Here is a 17,178-nt window from a genome sequence, read left to right on the forward strand (position 1 = left end):
TGAAATTCCGCACGGATCAGGATACCTCCCAGATGCAAGGTGACCCCACAGGCAACTGTGGTTGATTTGACAGTGCCAAGTGCCTCCTGCAAACTGACATCAGGAACCTGGCCTGGTGACTTTTGTTTCTCTTTGGAAAGGCCGTCGTTCATGTCCAGGGCCCGGTGGCCCGGAGTGGCCGGCTGCCTGCTGAAATTCTGAACGGATCAGGATGCCGCTAAGATGCAAGGTGCCCCCACAGACACCTGCGGCTGATTTGACAGTGCCAAGTGCCTCCTGCAAACTGACATCAGGAACCTGGCCCGGTGACTTTTGTTTCTCTTTGGAAAGGCCATTGTACGTGTCCAGGGCCTGTGGCCCGGAGTGGCAGGCCGTCTGTGGATATTCCGAACGGATCAGGATTCCTCCCAGAACGAAAGTACCACCACAGGCAACTGTGGCTGGTTTGACAGTGCCAAGTGCCTCCTGCAAACTGACATCAGGAACCTGGCCTGGTGACTTTTGTTTCCCTTTGGAAAGGCCATCGTTCATGTCCAGGGCCCGGTGGCCCGGAGTGGCCGGTTGCCTGCTGAAATTCCGCATGGATCAGGATTCCTCCCAGATGAAAGGTGTACCCACAGGCAACTGTGGCTGGTTAGACAGTGCCAAGTGCCTCCTGCAAACTGACATCGGAACCTCTCCTGGTGACTTTTGTTGCTCTGGGGAAAGGCCATCGATCGTGTCCAGTGCCCGGCGGCCCGGAGTCCAGGCTGCCTGCTGAAATTCCGCACGGTTGAGGATACCTCCCAGATGCAAGGTGCCCCCACAGGCAACTGTGGCTGGTTTGACAGTGCCAAGTGCCTCCTGCAAACTGACATCAGGAACCTGGCCTGGTGACTTTTGTTTCTCTTTGGAAAGGCCATCGTTCATGTCCAGGGCCCGGTGGCCCGGAGTGGCCGGCTGCCTGCTGAAATTCCTCACGGATCAGGATGCCGCCAAGATGCAAGGTGCCTCCACAGACACCTGTGGCTGGTTTGACAGTGCCAAGTGCCTCCTGCAAACTGACATCAGGAACCGGGCCCGGTGACTTTTGTTTCTCTTTGGAAAGGCCATTGTACGTGTCCAGGGCCTGTGGCCGGGAGTGGCAGGCCGCCTGCTGAAATTCCGAACGGATCAGGATACCTCCCAGACCGATAGTACCACCACAGGCAACTGTGGCTGGTTTGACAGTGCCAAGTGCCTCCTGCAAACTGACATCGGAACCTGTCCTGGTGACTTTTGTTGCTCTGGGGAAAGGCCATCGTTCGTGTCCAGTGCCCGCTGGCCCGGAGTCCCGGCTGCCTGCTGAAATTCCGCACGGTTGAGGATACCTCCCAGATGCAAGGTGCCCCCACAGGCAACTGTGGCTGGTTTGACAGTGCCAAGTGCCTCCTGCAAACTGACATCAGGAACCTGGCCTGGTGACTTTTGTTTCTCTTTGGAAAGGCCATCGTTCGTGCCCAGTGCCCGGTGGCCTGGAGTGGCCGGCTGCCTGCTGAAATTCCGCAAGGATGAGGATACCTCCCAGATGCAAGGTGCCCCCACAGGCAACTGTAGCTGGTTTGACAGTGCCAAGTGCCTCCTGCAAACTGACAGCAGGAACCTGGCCTGGTGACTTTTGTTTCTCTTTGGAAAAGCCATCGTTCATGTCCAGGGCCCGGTGGCCCGGAGTGGCCGGCTGCCTGCTGAAATTCTGAACGGATCAGGATGCCGCCAAGATGCAAGGTGCCCCCACAGACACCTGTGGCTGATTTGACAGTGCCAAGTGCCTCCTGCAAACTGACATCAGGAACCTGGCCCGGTGACTTTTGTTTCTCTTTGGAAAGGCCATTGTACGTGTCCAGGGCCTGTGGCCCGGAGTGGCCGGCCTCCTGCTGAAATTCCGAACGGATCAGGATTCCTCCCAGAACGAAAGCGCCACCACAGGCAACAGTGGCTGGTTTGACAGTGCCAAGTGCCTCCTGCAAACTGACATCAGGAACCTGTCCTGGTGACTTTTGTTGCTCTGGGGAAAGGCCATCGATCTTGTCCAGTGCCCGCTGGCCCGGAGTCCCGGCTGCCTGCTGAAATTCCGCACGGTTGTGGATACCTCCCAGATGCAAGGTGCCCCCACAGGCAACTGTGGCTGGTTTGACAGTGCCAAGTGCCTCCTGCAAACTGACATCAGGAACCTGGCCTGGTGACTTTTGTTTCTCTGGGGAAAGGCCATCGTTCATATCCTGGACCTGTAGGCCGGAAGTGGCCAGCTGCCTGCTGAAATTCCTCACGGATCAGGATACCTCCCAGATGCAAGGTGCCCCCACAGGCAACTGTGGCTGGTTTGACAGTGCCAAGTGCCTCCTGCAAACTGACATCAGGAACCTGGCCTGGTGACTTTTGTTTCTCTGGGGAAAGGCCATCGTTCGTGTCCAGGGCCTTGCGGCCCGGAGTGGCCGGCTGCCTGCTGAAATTCCTCAACGTTGAGGATACCTCCCAGATGCAAGGTGCCCCCACAGGCAACTGTGGCTGGTTTGACAGTGCCAAGTGCCTCCTGCAAACTGACATCAGGAACCTGGCCTGGTGACTTTTGTTTCTCTTTGGAAAGGCCATCGTTCATGTCCAGGGCCCGGTGGCCCGCAGTGCCCGGCTGCCTGCTGAAATTCCTCACAGATCAGGATGCCGCCAAGATGCAAGGTGCCCCCACAGACACCTGTGGCTGATTTGACAGTGCCAAGTGCCTCCTGCAAATTGACATCAGGAACCTGGCCCGTTGACTTTTGTTTCTCTTTGGAAAGGCCATTGTACGTGTCCAGGGCCTGTGGCCCGGAGTGGCCGGCCGCCTTCTGAAACTCCGAACGGATCAGGATACCTCCCAGACCGATAGTACCACCACAGGCAACTGTGGCTGGTTTGACAGTGCCAAGTGCCTCCTGCAAACTGACATCAGGAACCTGTCCTGGTGACTTTTGTTGCTCTGGGGAAAGGCCATCGATCATGTCCAGTGCCCGCTGGCCCGGAGTCCCGTCTGCCAGCTGAAATTCTGCACAGTTGAGGATACCTCCCAGATGCAAGGTGCCCCCACAGGCAACTGTGGCTGGTTTGACAGTGCCAAGTGCCTCCTGCAAACTGACAGCAGGAACCTGGCCTGGTGACTTTTGTTTCTCTGGGGAAAGGCCATCGTTCATATCCTGGACCTGTAGGCCCGGAGTGGCCAGCTGTGTGCTGAAATTCCTCACGGATCAGGATACCTCCAAGATGCAAGGTCCTCCCACAGGCAACTGTGGCTGGTTTGACAGGGCCAAGTGCCTCCTGCAAACTGACATCAGGAACCTGGCCTGGTGACTTTTGTTTCTCTGGGGAAAGGCCATCGTTCATGTCCAGGGCCCGGTGGCCTGGAGTGGCCGGCTGTCTGCTGAAATTCCGCATGGATCAGGATGCCTCCCAGATGAAAGGTGTACCCACAGGCAACTGTGGCTGGTTTGACAGTGCCAAGTGCCTCCTGCAAACTGACATCAGGAACCTGGCCTGGTGACTTTTGTTTCTCTGGGGAAAGGCCATAGATCGTGTCCAGGGCCTTGCGGCCCGGAGTGGCCGGCTGCCTGCTGAAATTCCTCAACGTTGAGGATACCTCCCAGATGCAAGGTGCCCCCACAGGCAACTGTGGCTGGTTTGACAGTGCCAAGTGCCTCCTGCAAACTGACATCAGGAACCTGGCCTGGTGACTTTTGTTTCTCTGGGGAAAGGCCATCGTTCATATCCTGGACCTGTAGGCCTGATGTTGCCAACTGCCTGCTGAAATTCCGCACGGATCAGGATACCTCCCAGATGCAAGTTCCTCCCACAGGCAACTGTGGCTGGTTTGACAGTGCCAAGAGCCTCCTGCAAACTGACATCAGGAACCTGGCCTGGTGACTTTTGTTTCTCTGGGGAAAGGCCATAGATCTTGTCCAGGGCCTTGCGGCCCGGAGTGGCCGGCTGCCTGCTGAAATTCCTCAACGTTGAGGATACCTCCCAGATGCAAGGTGCCCCCACAGGCAACAGTGGCTGTTTTTACAGTGCCAAGTGCCTCCTGCAAACTGACATCAGGAACCTGGCCTGGTGACTTTTGTTTCTCTGGGGAAAGGCCATCGTTCGTGTCCAGTGCCCTTTGGCCCGGAGTGCCCGGCAGCCTGCTGAAATTCCTCACGGATCAGGATGCCGCCAAGATGCAAGGTGCCCCCACAGACACCTGCGGCTGATTTGACAGTGCCAAGTGCCTCCTGCAAATTGACATCAGGAAACTGGCCCGGTGACTTTTGTTTCTCTTTGGAAAGGCCATTGTACATGTCCAGGGCCTGTGGCCCGGAGAGGCCTGCCGCCTGCTGAAATTCTGAACGGATCAGGATACCTCACAGAGCGATAGTACCACCACAGGCAACTGTGGCTGGTTTGACAGTGCCAAGTGCCTCCTGCAAACTGACATCAGGAACCTGGCCTGGTGACTTTTGTTTCTCTGGGGAAAGGCCATCGTTCTTATCCTGGACCTGTAGGCCCGGAGTGGCCAGCTGCCTGCTGAAATTCCTCACGGATCAGGATACCTCCCAGATGCAAGGTCCTCCCCCAGGCAACTGTGGCTGGTTTGACGGTGCCAAGTGCCTCCTGCAAACTGACATCAGGAACCTGGCCTGGTGACTTTTGTTTCTCTTTGGAAAGGCCATCGTTCATGTCCGGGGCCCGGTGGCCCGGAGTGCCCGGCTGCCTGCTGAAATTCCTCACGGATCAGGATGCCGCCAAGATGCAAGGTGCCCCCACAGACACCTGCGGCTGATTTGACAGTGCCAAGTGCCTCCTGCAAATTGACATCAGGAAACTGGCCTTGTGACTTTTGTTTCTCTTTGGAAAGGCCATTGTACATGTCCAGGGCCTGTGGCCAGGAGAGGCCGGCCGCCTGCTGAAATTCTGAACGGATCAGGATACCTCACAGAGCGATAGTACCACCACAGGCAAGTGTGGCTGGTTTGACAGTGCCAAGTGCCTCCTGCAAACTGACATCAGGAACCTGGCCTGGTGACTTTTGTTGCTCTGGGGAAAGGCCATCGTTCATATCCTGGACCTGTAGGCCTGATGTGGCCAACTGCCTGCTGAAATTCCGCACGGATCAGGATACCTCCCAGATGCAAGTTCCTCCCACAGGCAACTGTGGCTGGTTTGACAGTGCCAAGAGCCTCCTGCAAACTGACATCAGGAACCTGGCCTGGTGACTTTTGTTTCTCTGGGGAAAGGCCATAGATCTTGTCCAGGGCCTTGCAGCCCGGAGTGCCCGGCTGCCTGCTGAAATTCCTCACGGATCAGGATGCCGCCAAGATGCAAGGTGCCCCCACAGACACCTGCGGCTGATTTGACAGTGCCAAGTGCCTCCTGCAAATTGACATCAGGAAACTGGCCTTGTGACTTTTGTTTCTCTTTGGAAAGGCCATTGTACATGTCCAGGGCCTGTGGCCAGGAGAGGCCGGCCGCCTGCTGAAATTCTGAACGGATCAGGATACCTCACAGAGCGATAGTACCACCACAGGCAAGTGTGGCTGGTTTGACAGTGCCAAGTGCCTCCTGCAAACTGACATCAGGAACCTGGCCTGGTGACTTTTGTTGCTCTGGGGAAAGGCCATCGTTCATATCCTGGACCTGTAGGCCTGATGTGGCCAACTGCCTGCTGAAATTCCGCACGGATCAGGATACCTCCCAGATGCAAGTTCCTCCCACAGGCAACTGTGGCTGGTTTGACAGTGCCAAGAGCCTCCTGCAAACTGACATCAGGAACCTGGCCTGGTGACTTTTGTTTCTCTGGGGAAAGGCCATAGATCTTGTCCAGGGCCTTGCAGCCCGGAGTGGCCGGCTGCCTGCTGAAATTCCTCAACGTTGAGGATACCTCCCAGATGCAAGGTGCCCCCACAGGCAACAGTGGCTGTTTTTACAGTGCCAAGTGCCTCCTGCAAACTGACATCAGGAACCTGGCCTGGTGACTTTTGTTTCTCTGGGGAAAGGCCATCGTTCGTGTCCAGTGCCCGGTGGCCTGGAGTGGCCGGCTGCCTGCTGAAATTCCGCACGGATGAGGATACCTCCCAGAAGCAAGGTGCCCCCACAGGCAACTGTGGCTGGTTTGACAGTGCCAAGTGCCTCCTGCAAACTGACATCAGGAACCTGGCCTGGTGACTTTTGTTTCTCTTTGGAAAGGCCATCGTTCATGTCCAGGGCCCGGTGGCCCGGAGTGGCCGGCTGCCTGCTGAAATTCCTCACAGATCAGGATGCCGCCAAGATGCAAGTTGCCCCCACAGACACCTGTGGCTGATTTGACAGTGCCAAGTGCCTCCTGCAAATTGACATCAGGAACCTGGCCCGTTGACTTTTGTTTCTCTTTGGAAAGGCCATTGTACGTGTCCAGGGCCTGTGGCCCGGAGTGGCCGACCGCCTTCTGAAACTCCGAACGGATCAGGATACCTCCCAGACCGATAGTACCACCACAGGCAACTGTGGCTGGTTTGACAGTGCCAAGTGCCTCCTGCAAACTGACATCAGGAACCTGTCCTGGTGACTTTTGTTTCTCTGGGGAAAGGCCATCGATCATGTCCAGTGCCCGCTGGCCCGGAGTCCCGGCTGCCAGCTGAAATTCCGCACAGTTGAGGATACCTCCCAGATGCAAGGTGCCCCCACAGGCAACTGTGGCTGGTTTGACAGTGCCAAGTGCCTCCTGCAAACTGACATCAGGAACCTGGCCTGGTGACTTTTGTTTCTCTGGGGAAAGGCCATAGATCGTGTCCAGGGCCTTGCGGCCCGGAGTGGCCGGCTGCCTGCTGAAATTCCTCAACGTTGAGGATACCTCCCAGCTGCAAGGTGCCCCCACAGGCAACAGTGGCTGGTTTGACAGTGCCAAGTGCCTCCTGCAAACAGACATCAGGAACCTGGCCTGGTGACTTTTGTTTCTCTGGGGAAAGGCCATCGTTCGTGTCCAGTGCCCGGTGGCCTGGAGTGGCCGGCTGCCTGCTGAAATTCCGCACGGATGAGGATACCTCCCAGATGCAAGGTGCCCCCACAGGCAACTGTGGCTGGTTTGACAGTGCCAAGTGCCTCCTGCAAACTGACATCAGGAACCTGGCCTGGTGACTTTTGTTTCTCTTTGGAAAGGCCATCGTTCATGTCCAGGGCCCGGTGGCCCGGAGTGGCCGGCTGCCTGCTGAAATTCCTCACAGATCAGGATGCCGCCAAGATGCAAGTTGCCCCCACAGACACCTGTGGCTGATTTGACAGTGCCAAGTGCCTCCTGCAAATTGACATCAGGAACCTGGCCCGTTGACTTTTGTTTCTCTTTGGAAAGGCCATTGTACGTGTCCAGGGCCTGTGGCCCGGAGTGGCCGACCGCCTTCTGAAACTCCGAACGGATCAGGATACCTCCCAGACCGATAGTACCACCACAGGCAACTGTGGCTGGTTTGACAGTGCCAAGTGCCTCCTGCAAACTGACATCAGGAACCTGTCCTGGTGACTTTTGTTTCTCTGGGGAAAGGCCATCGATCATGTCCAGTGCCCGCTGGCCCGGAGTCCCGGCTGCCAGCTGAAATTCCGCACAGTTGAGGATACCTCCCAGATGCAAGGTGCCCCCACAGGCAACTGTGGCTGGTTTGACAGTGCCAAGTGCCTCCTGCAAACTGACATCAGGAACCTGGCCTGGTGACTTTTGTTTCTCTGGGGAAAGGCCATAGATCGTGTCCAGGGCCTTGCGGCCCGGAGTGGCCGGCTGCCTGCTGAAATTCCTCAACGTTGAGGATACCTCCCAGCTGCAAGGTGCCCCCACAGGCAACAGTGGCTGGTTTGACAGTGCCAAGTGCCTCCTGCAAACAGACATCAGGAACCTGGCCTGGTGACTTTTGTTTCTCTGGGGAAAGGCCATCGTTCGTGTCCAGTGCCCGGTGGCCTGGAGTGGCCGGCTGCCTGCTGAAATTCCGCACGGATGAGGATACCTCCCAGATGCAAGGTGCCCCCACAGGCAACTGTGGCTGGTTTGACAGTGCCAAGTGCCTCCTGCAAACTGACATCAGGAACCTGGCCTGGTGACTTTTGTTTCTCTTTGGAAAGGCCATCGTTCATGTCCAGGGCCCGGTGGCCCGCAGTGCCCGGCTGCCTGCTGAAATTCCTCACAGATCAGGATGCCGCCAAGATGCAAGGTGCCCCCACAGACACCTGTGGCTGATTTGACAGTGCCAAGTGCCTCCTGCAAATTGACATCAGGAACGTGGCCCGTTGACTTTTGTTTCCATTTGGAAAGGCCATTGTACGTGTCCAGGGCCTGTGGCCCGGAGTGGCCGGCCGCCTTCTGAAACTCCGAACGGATCATGATACCTCCCAGACCGATAGTACCACCACAGGCAACTGTGGCTGGTTTGACAGTGCCAAGTGCCTCCTGCAAACTGACATCAGGAACCTGTCCTGGTGACTTTTGTTGCTCTGGGGAAAGGCCATCGATCATGTCCAGTGCCCGCTGGCCCGGAGTCCCGGCTGCCAGCTGAAATTCCGCACAGTTGAGGATACCTCCCAGATGCAAGGTGCCCCCACAGGCAACTGTGGCTGGTTTGACTGTGCCAAGTGCCTCCTGCAAACTGACATCAGGAACCTGGCCTGGTGACTTTTGTTTCTCTGGGGAAAGGCCATCGTTCATATCCTGGACCTGTAGGCCCGGAGTGGCCAGCTACCTGCTGAAATTCCAAACGGATCAGGATACCTCCCAGATGCAAGGTCCTCCCACAGGCAACTGTGGCTGGTTTGACAGGGCCAAGTGCCTCCTGCAAACTGACATCAGGAACCTGGCCTGGTGACTTTTGTTTCTCTTTGGAAAGGTCATGGTTCGTGTCCCATGCCTGGTGGCCCGTAGTAGCCGGCCGCCTGCTGAAATTCTGAACGGATGAGGATACCTCGCGAACAGAAAGTACCACCATAGCAACTGGGGCTGGTTTGACAGTGCCAACTGCCTCCTGCAAACTGACATCAGGAACCTGTCCTGGTGACTTTTGTTGCTCTGGGGAAAGGCCATCGATCTTGTCCAGTGCCCGCTGGCCCGGAGTCCCGGCTGCCTGCTGAAATTCCGCACGGTTGAGGATACCTCCCAGATGCAAGGTGCCCCCACAGGCAACTGTGGCTGGTTTGACAGTGCCAAGTGCCTCCTGCAAACTGACATCAGGAACCTGGCCTGGTGACTTTTGTTTCTCTGTGGAAAAGCCGTGGTTCATGTCCAGGGGCTGGTGGCTCGAGTGTGCGGATGCCTGCTGAAATTCCGAAAGGATGAGGATAGCTCCCAGATGAAAGGAGCCCCCACAGGCAACTGTGGCTGGTTTGACAGTGCCAAGTGCCTCCTGCAAACTGACAGCAGGAACCTGGCCTGGTGACTTTTGTTTCTCTTTGGAACGGCCATTGTACGTGTCCAGGGCCTGTGGCCCGTAGCGGCCGGCAGCCTGCTGATATTCCGAACGGATCAGGATTCCTCCCAGAACGAAAGTACCACCACAGGCAACTGTGGCTGGTTTGACAGTGCCAAGTGCCTCCTGCAAACTGACATCAGGAACCTGGCCTGGTGACTTTTGTTTCTCTGGGGAAAGGCCATCGTTCATATCCTGGACCTGTAGGCCCGGAGTGGCCAGCTGCCTGCTGAAATTCCTCACGGATCAGGATACCTCCCAGATGCAAGGTCCTCCCACAGGCAACTGTGGCTGGTTTGACAGTGCCAAGTGCCTCCTGCAAACTGACATCAGGAACCTGGCCTGGTGACTTTTGTTTCTCTGTGGAAAAGCCGTGGTTCATGTCCAGGGCCTGGTGGCTCGAGTGGGCGGATGCCCGCTGAAATTCCGAAAGGATGAGGATAGCTCCCAGATGAAAGGAGCCCCCACAGGCAACTGTGGCTGGTTTGACAGTGCCAAGTGCCTCCTGCAAACTGACAGCAGGAACCTGGCCGGGTGAGTTTTGTTTCTCTTTGGAAAGGCAATTGTACGTGTCCATGGCCTGTGGCCCGTAGTGGCCGGCAGCCTGCTGATATTCCGAACGGATCAGGATTCCTCCCAGAAGGAAAGTACCACCACAGGCAACTGTGGCTGGTTTGACAGTGCCAAGTGCCTCCTGCAAACTGACATCAGGAACCTGGCCTGGTGACTTTTATTTCTCTGGGGAAAGGCCATCGTTCATGTCCAGGGCCCGGTGGCCTGGAGTGGCCGGCAGCCTGCTGATATTCCGAACGGATCAGGATTCCTCCCAGAAGGAAAGTACCACCACAGGCAAGTGTGGCTGGTTTGACAGTGCCAAGTGCCTCCTGCAAACTGACATCAGAACCTGTCCTGGTGACTTTTGTTGCTCTGGGGAAAGGCCATCGATTGTGTCCAGTGCCCAATGGCCCGGAGTCACGGCTGCCTGCTGAAATTCCGCACGGTTGAGGATACCTCCCAGATGCAAGGTGCCCCCACAGGCAACTGTGGCTGGTTTGACAGTGCCAAGTGCCTCCTGCAAACTGACATCAGGAACCTGGCCTGGTGACTTTTGTTTCTCTGGGGAAAGGCCATAGTTCCTGTCCAGTGCCCGGGGGCCTGGAGTGGCCGGCTGCCTGCTGAAATTCCGCACGGATGAGGATACCTCCCAGATGCAAGTTGCCCCCACCGGCAACTGTGGCTGGTTTGACAGTGCCAAATGCCTCCTGCAAACTGACATCAGGAACCTGTCCTGGTGACTTTTGTTGCTCTGGGGAAAGGCCATCGATCATGTCCAGTGCCCGCTGGCCCGGAGTCCCGGCTGCCAGCTGAAATTCCGCACAGTTGAGGATACCTCCCAGATGCAAGGTGCCCCCACAGGCAACTGTGGCTGGTTTGACAGTGCCAAGTGCCTCCTGCAAACTGACATCAGGAACCTGGCCTGGTGACTTTTGTTTCTCTGGGGAAAGGCCATCGTTCATATCCTGGACCTGTAGGCCCGGAGTGGCCAGCTACCTGCTGAAATTCCAAACGGATCAGGATACCTCCCAGATGCAAGGTCCTCCCACAGGCAACTCTGGCTGGTTTGACAGGGCCAAGTGCCTCCTGCAAACTGACATCAGGAACCTGGCCTGGTGACTTTTGTTTCTCTTTGGAAAGGTCATGGTTCGTGTCCCATGCCTGGTGGCCCGTAGTAGCCGGCCGCCTGCTGAAATTCTGAACGGATGAGGATACCTCGCGAACAGAAAGTACCACCATAGCAACTGGGGCTGGTTTGACAGTGCCAACTGCCTCCTGCAAACTGACATCAGGAACCTGTCCTGGTGACTTTTGTTGCTCTGGGGAAAGGCCATCGTTCATATCCAGTGCCCGCTGGCCCGGACTCCCGGCTGCCAGCTGAAATTCCGCACAGTTGAGGATACCTCCCAGATGCAATGTGCCCCCACAGGCAACTGTGGCTGGTTTGACAGTGCCAAGTGCCTCCTGCAAACTGACATCAGGAACCTGGCCCGTTGACTTTTGTTTCTCTTTGGAAAGGCCATTGTACGTGTCCAGGGCCTGTGGCCCGGAGTGGCCGGCCGCCTTCTGAAACTCCGAACGGATCAGGATACCTCCCAGACCGATAGTACCACCACAGGCAACTGTGGCTGGTTTGACAGTGCCAAGTGCCTCCTGCAAACTGACATCAGGAACCTGTCCTAGTGACTTTTGTTGCTCTGGGGAAAGGCCATCGATCATGTCCAGTGCCCGCTGGCCCGGAGTCCCGGCTGCCAGCTGAAATTCCGCACAGTTGAGGATACCTCCCAGATGCAAGGTCCTCCCACCGGCAACTGTGGCTGGTTTGACAGTGCCAAGTGCCTCCTGCAAACTGACATCAGGAACCTGGCCTGGTGACTTTTGTTTCTCTGTGGAAAAGCCGTGGTTCATGTCCAGGGCCTGGTGGATCGAGTGTGCGGAAGCCTGCTGAAATTCCGAAAGGATGAGGATAGCTCCCAGATGAAAGGAGCCCCCACAGGCAACTGTGGCTGGTTTGACAGTGCCAAGTGCCTCCTGCAAACTGACAGCAGGAACCTGGCCGGGTGAGTTTTGTTTCTCTTTGGAACGGCCATTGTACGTGTCCATGGCCTGTGGCCCGTAGTGGCCGGCAGCCTGCTGATATTCCGAACGGATCAGGATTCCTCCCAGAACGAAACTACCACCACAGGCAACTGTGGCTGGTTTGACAGTGCCAAGTGCCTCCTGCAAACTGACATCAGGAACCTGGCCTGGTGACTTTTGTTTCTCTGGGGAAAGGCCATCGTTCATATCCTGGACCTGTAGGCCCGGAGTGGCCAGCTGCCTGCTGAAATTCCTCACGGATCAGGATACCTCCCAGATGCAAGGTCCTCCCACAGGCAACTGTGGCTGGTTTGACAGTGCCAAGTGCCTCCTGCAAACTGACATCAGGAACCTGGCCTGGTGACTTTTGTTTCTCTGGGGAAAAGCCGTGGTTCATGTCCAGGGCCTGGTGGCTCGAGTGGGCGGATGCCTGCTGAAATTCCGAAAGGATGAGGATAGCTCCCAGATGAAAGGAGCCCCCACAGGCAACTGTGGCTGGTTTGACAGTGCCAAGTGCCTCCTGCAAACTGACAGCAGGAACCTGGCCGGGTGAGTTTTGTTTCTCTTTGGAACGGCCATTGTACGTGTCCATGGCCTGTGGCCCGTAGTGGCCGGCAGCCTGCTGATATTCCGAACGGATCAGGATTCCTCCCAGAAGGAAAGTACCACCACAGGCAACTGTGGCTGGTTTGACAGTGCCAAGTGCCTCCTGCAAACTGACATCAGGAACCTGGCCTGGTGACTTTTGTTTCTCTGGGGAAAGGCCATCGTTCATGTCCAGGGCCCGGTGGCCTGGAGTGGCCGGCCGCCTGCTGAAATTCCGCATGGATCAGGATGCCTCCCAGATGAAAGGTGTACCCACAGGCAACTGTAGCTGCTTTGACAGTGCCAAGTGCCTTCTGCAAACTGACATCAGGAACCTGGCCTGGTGACTTTTGTTTCTCTTTGGAAAGGCCATTGTACGTGTCCAGGGCTTGTGGCCCGGAGTGGCCGGCCGCCTGCTGAAATTCTGAACGGATCAGGATACCTCCCAGACCGATAGTACCACCACAGGCAACTGTGGCTGGTTTGACAGTGCCAAGTGCCTCCTGCAAACTGACATCAGAACCTGTCCTGGTGTCTTTTGTTTCTCTGGGGAAAGGCCATCGATTGTGTCCAGTGCCCTATGGCCCGGAGTCACGGCTGCCTGCTGAAATTCCGCACGGTTGAGGATACCTCCCAGATGCAAGGTGCCCCCACAGGCAACTGTGGCTGGTTTGACAGTGCCAAGTGCCTCCTGCAAACTGACATCAGGAACCTGGCCTGGTGACTTTTGTTTCTCTGGGGAAAGGCCATAGTTCCTGTCCAGTGCCCGGTGGCCTGGAGTGGCCGGCTGCCTGCTGAAATTCCAAACCGATCAGGATACCTCCCAGATGCAAGGTCCTCCCACCGGCAACTGTGGCTGGTTTGACAGTGCCAAGTGCCTCCTGCAAACTGACATCAGGAACCTAGCCTGGTGAGTTTTGTTTCTCTTTGGAAAGGCCATCGTTCGTGTCCAGTGCCCGGGGGCCTGGAGTGGCCGGCTGCCTGCTGAAATTCCTCACGGATGAGGATACCTCCCAGATGCAAGTTGCCCCCACCGGCAACTGTGGCTGGTTTGACAGTGCCAAGTGCCTCCTGCAAACTGACAGCAGGAACCTGGCCTGGTGACTTTTGTTTCTCTGGGGAAAAGCCGTGGTTCATGTCCAGGGCCCGGTGGCTCGATTGGGCGGACGCCTGCTGAAATTCCGAACAGATGAGGATAGCTCCCAGATGAAAGGAGCCCCCACCGGCAACTGTGGCTGGTTTGACAGTGCCAAGTGCCTCCTGCAAACTGACATCAGGAACCTGGCCTGGTGACTTTTGTTTCTCTGGGGAAAGGCCATCGTTCATATCCTGGACCTGTAGGCCCGGAGTGGCCAGCTGCCTGCTGAAATTCCTCACGGATCAGGATACCTCCCAGATGCAAGTTCCTCCCACAGGCAACTGTGGCTGGTTTGACAGTGCCAAGAGCCTCCTGCAAACTGACATCAGGAACCTCGCCTGGTGACTTTTGTTTCTCTGGGGAAAGGCCATAGATCGTGTCCAGGGCATTGCGGCCCGGAGTGGCCGGCTGCCTGCTGAAATTCCTCAACGTTGAGGATACCTCCCAGTTGCAAGGTGCCCCCACAGGCAACAGTGGCTGGTTTGACAGTGCCAAGTGCCTCCTGCAAACTGACATCAGGAACCTGGCCTGGTGACTTTTGTTTCTCTGGGGAAAGGCCATCGTTCGTGTCCAGTGCCCGGTGGCCTGGAGTGGCCGGCTGCCTGCTGAAATTCCGCACGGATGAGGATACCTCCCAGATGCAAGGTGCCCCCACAGGGAACTGTGGCTGGTTTGACAGTGCCAAGTGCCTCCTGCAAACTGACATCAGGAACCTGGCCTGGTGACTTTTGTTTCTCTTTGGAAAGGCCATCGTTCATGTCCAGGGCCCGGTGGCCCGGAGTGCCCGGCTGCCTGCTGAAATTCCTCACAGATCAGGATGCCGCCAAGATGCAAGGTGCCCCCACAGACACCTGTGGCTGATTTGACAGTGCCAAGTGCCTCCTGCAAACTGACATCAGGAACCTGGCCTGGTGACTTTTGTTTCTCTGGGGAAAGGCCATCGTTCATATCCTGGACCTGTAGGCCCGGAGTGGCCAGCTACCTGCTGAAATTCCAAACGGATCAGGATACCTCCCAGATGCAAGGTCCTCCCACAGGCAACTGTGGCTGGTTTGACAGGGCCAAGTGCCTCCTGCAAACTGACATCTGGAACCTGGCCGGGTGAGTGTTGTTTCTCTTTGGAACGGCCATTGTACGTGTCCATAGCCTGTGGCCCGTAGTGGCCGGCAGCCTGCTGATATTCCGAACGGATCAGGATTCCTCCCAGAAGGAAAGTACCACCACAGGCAACTGTGGCTGTTTTGACAGTGCCAAGTGCCTCCTGCAAACTGACATCAGGAACCTGGCCTGGTGACTTTTGTTTCTCTGGGGAAAGGCCATCGTTCATGTCCAGGGCCCGGTGGCCTGGAGTGGCCGGCCGCCTGCTGAAATGCCGCACAGTTGAGGATACCTCCCAGATGCAAGGTGCCCCCACAGGCAACTGTGGCTGGTTTGACAGTGCCAAGTGCCTCCTGCAAACTGACAGCAGGAACCTGGCCTGGTGACTTTTGTTTCTCTGGGGAAAGGCCATCGTTCATATCCTGGACCTGTAGGCCCGGAGTGGCCAGCTGCCTGCTGAAATTCCTCACGGATCAGGATACCTCCCAGATGCAAGGTCCTCCCACCGGCAACTGTGGCTGGTTTGACAGTGCCAAGTGCCTCCTGCAAACTGACATCAGGAACCTGGCCTGGTGACTTTTGTTTCTCTTTGGAAAAGCCGTGGTTCATGTCCAGGGCCTGGTGGCTCGAGTGTGCGGATGCCTGCTGAAATTCCGAACAGATGAGGATAGCTCCCAGATGAAAGGAGCCCCCACAGGCAACTGTGGCTGGTTTGACAGTGCCAAGTGCCTCCTGCAAACTGACAGCAGGAACCTGGCCGGGTGAGTTTTGTTTCTCTTTGGAACGGCCATGGTACGTGTCCATGGCCTGTGGCCCGTAGTGGCCGGCAGCCTGCTGATATTCCGAACGGATCAGGATTCCTCCCAGAAGGAAAGTACCACCACAGGCAACTGTGGCTGGTTTGACAGTGCCAAGTGCCTCCTGCAAACTGACATCAGGAACCTGGCCTGGTGACTTTTGTTTCTCTGGGGAAAGGCCATCGTTCATGTCCAGGGCCCGGTGGCCTGGAGTGGCCGGCCGCCTGCTGAAATGCCGCATGGATCAGGATACCTCCCAGATGAAAGGTGTACACACAGGCAACTGTGGCTGATTTGACAGTGCCAAGTGCCTCCTGCAAACTGACATCAGGAACCTGGCCTGGTGACTTTTGTTTCTCTGGGGAAAGGCCATCGTTCATATCCTGGACCTGTAGGCCCGGAGAGGCCAGCTGCCTGCTGAAATTCCTCATGGATCAGGATACCTCCCAGATGCAAGGTCCTCCCACAGGCAACTGTGGCTGGTTTGACAGGGCCAAGTGCCTCCTGCAAACTGACATCAGGAACCTGGCCTGGTGACTTTTGTTTCTCTGTGGAAAAGCCGTGGTTCATGTCCAGGGCCTGGTTTCTCGAGTGTGCGGATGCCTGCTGAAATTCCGAAAGGATGAGGATAGCTCCCAGATGAAAGGAGCCCCCACAGGCAACTGTGGCTGGTTTGACAGTGCCAAGTGCCTCCTGCAAACTGACAGCAGGAACCTGGCCGGGTGAGTTTTGTTTCTCTTTGGAACGGCCATGGTACGTGTCCATGGCCTGTGGCCCGTAGTGGCCGGCAGCCTGCTGATATTCCGAACGGATCAGGATTCCTCCCAGAAGGAAAGTACCACCACAGGCAACTGTGGCTGGTTTGACAGTGCCAAGTGCCTCCTGCAAACTGACATCAGGAACCTGGCCTGGTGACTTTTGTTTCTCTGGGGAAAGGCCATCGTTCATGTCCAGGGCCCGGTGGCCTGGAGTGGCCGGCCGCCTGCTGAAATGCCGCATGGATCAGGATACCTCCCAGATGAAAGGTGTACACACAGGCAACTGTGGCTGATTTGACAGTGCCAAGTGCCTCCTGCAAACTGACATCAGGAACCTGGCCTGGTGACTTTTGTTTCTCTTTGGAAAGGCCATCGTTCATGTCCAGGGCCCGGTGGCCCGGAGTGGCCGGCCGCCTGCTGAAATTCCGCATGGATCAGGATGCCTCCCAGATGAAAGGTGTACCCACAGGCAACTGTGGCTGCTTTGACAGTGCCAAGTGCCTCCTGCAAACTGACAGCAGGAACCTGGCCGGGTGAGTTTTGTTTCTCTTTGGAAAGGCCATTGTACGTGTCCAGGGCCTGTGGCCTGGAGTGGCCGGCCGCCTGCTGAAATTCCGAACGGATCAGGATACCTCCCAGACCGATAGTACCACCACAGGCAACTGTGGCTGGTTTGACAGTGCCAAGTGCCTCCTGCAAACTGACATCGGAACCTGTCCTGGTGACTTTTG

Source organism: Passer domesticus, chromosome 7, assembly GCF_036417665.1.
Source record: "Passer domesticus isolate bPasDom1 chromosome 7, bPasDom1.hap1, whole genome shotgun sequence".
Classification (NCBI taxonomy): domain Eukaryota; kingdom Metazoa; phylum Chordata; class Aves; order Passeriformes; family Passeridae; genus Passer; species Passer domesticus.